This window comes from Euprymna scolopes, chromosome 6 (genome assembly GCF_053919585.1).
Source record: "Euprymna scolopes isolate OS-2025 chromosome 6, ASM5391958v1, whole genome shotgun sequence".
NCBI classification, from domain to species: domain Eukaryota; kingdom Metazoa; phylum Mollusca; class Cephalopoda; order Sepiida; family Sepiolidae; genus Euprymna; species Euprymna scolopes.
Window position 1 is genome coordinate 134,344,982 of NC_136487.1, and position 2,701 is coordinate 134,347,682.

Genomic DNA, 2,701 nt, shown 5'->3' on the forward strand with positions numbered 1-2,701 from the left:
GCGTGTGTGTGTGTGCGTGCGTGTGTGTCTATAGATAGAGGGAGAAAGAGAGAGACACATATTTGTAGCTATCTCTATGCATCACTCTATCGATGCATCTATCTATCGATTTATCTATCTATCTATCTATCTATCTATCTATATATATATATATATATATATATATATATATATATATAGATAGATATAGATAGATAGATATAGATAGATAGATAGATAGATAGATCTGTGGATAGATAGATTGACGCATAGAAATAGCTACAAATATGTGCCTCTTTCTTTCTCCCTCAATCTATAGACACACACACATCCTCTATCGGTTAATTTTCATATATAAATATATATTTATATATATATAATATATATATATATATATATAATATATATAATATATACACATATATATATATATATATATAGAGAGAGAGAGAGAGAGAGAGATACAAAAGAGAGGGAGAGAATTGCAAAATATATGTAGCTATCATTATACATCTATCTATATAAATTCCTATATGCATATATATATATATACACACACATATAGATAGATAGATAGATAGATAGATAGATAGAGATAGAGATATAGAGGGAGAAAGAGAGAGAGAGAGAGGAGAATGCAATTTTAAAAGAAATACGTTACACACGTATAGGAAAAAAGAACTCTTCCTTGCCATTATACATGCTCCCAAGCAACGCTGGGTAGTCATGCTGATTGTTTACCTAATAAAAGGCAAAAAAAAGTAGCAATCCTCAACTGCTAGGTGGCGCGGTTTTCGGACAAAAGTACAAAGTTACAATCGATAACTCTTTAACGAAAGTCAAAACTTCATTATTCCTTTCGGCGCCGAACTTCAGCAACGACTATAACTCCGCCACTTGCAGAATAACAACTACGTCTACTGCTGCTTACCCCTCTCTTCTTCCTGCAACGGCTGTTGCTACAACCATTAATCATATAACGAACATCCTGTTTGAAGACTCCGCTGCTATTAATGCTACTACAATACACCCAGAAAAAATACGGAGTTTTTTTCTACGGGGAAATAAACGCGCACGTGCTGACAAAGTCATAAAATAAAAATCCGTTTTTTATTCTTTTTGTTAATTGCAGGTAATATTGTAGCACATTTGTTTTTGTTTTTTTTCATTGTTATATATATATATATATATATATATATATATATATATATATATATATATGTGTGTGTGTGTGTATACAGATATATATATGTATATATATATGTATATGTATCTATATGTATGTATATATGTATATGTACGCGTATATATGTATATCTGTATATATACAGATATATATATATACATATATAAATATATTGATATGTATATATATATATGTATATGTATATTTGTATATATACAGATATATATATATTGATATGTTTATATATATGCATATATGTATATGTATATGTGTATATTCACAGATACATATATATATATACATATATATACATATATATATACATTGATATGTATATATATGCATATATATATATATAAAAGTTGTTAATGAAAATAAAAATTGAATCAATTAAAATATTAATTAATCAATTAAAATCCAATATAATTAATATGCAAAATTATAAAGAAAATTCCTGATGACATGAATTGTCAAAGATTCCTTGCTTCAAAGAATAAACATGAGAAAAATAACTCCAAAAAGGTTAGAGTAAATTTGTAACGAATGTAAAAAATATGTAAGAAAACTTTTGGAGAAATAGAAGATTTTCGATACAATAAGGGATTAAAAAGTCCTTGAAGTTATTAATTAACTAGAAAATCATTTAAGCACTGAAAATGTTACTCGTAAAGCTAAAAGAATCTAAAATCTAAGTGCGAATAGGTGATAGCACGGTGTAAAAATACAAACTTCGTCAAAATATGAGATAATAAGGAAAAATATATATGCATATATATATATATATATATATATATATATATATATATATATATATATATATATACTTATATATATATAGAGAGAGAGAGATTGAATATATCTATATATATATATATATATATATATATATATATATGTATATAGTCAATATATGTGTGTGTACACATAGACACACACACAAACACACACACTCAACACACATATATATGCAATATTTATAAACAATTCAAATGCCACAAGTATATTTCTAAGGTATTCATATCGTTTAATTTGATATATGGTGCGTATACACACACAGACAAACACAAACACAAACACACACACACACACACACACACACACACATATATATATATATATATATATATATATATATATATATATCAAATGACGTAAATGTATTTGGATTGTTTAAAATTGTATATATGTGTGTGTATATGCATGTATATAAATATATATATATTTATATATATATGTGTGTGTGTGTGTGTCTGTGTGTCTGTCTGTCCATGCGTGTGTTTATCTGAGCATGTATGTATGTATGTATGTGTGTATGTATTCTCAGGGAATACTTCAAATAGATTTGTGCGGAAGTTTTTTACATCTAATTTTTATATGACGAGACGTTTAGATATTTACAAATAAATACGCTGTGCGCCTTATTATTAATTGTAGAATTATTATTATTATTATTATTATTATTATTATTATTATTATTATTATTATTAGAGGCGGTGGTAGTGGTGTTCTGTCTCTTGGTAGAGACAATCTTCACTG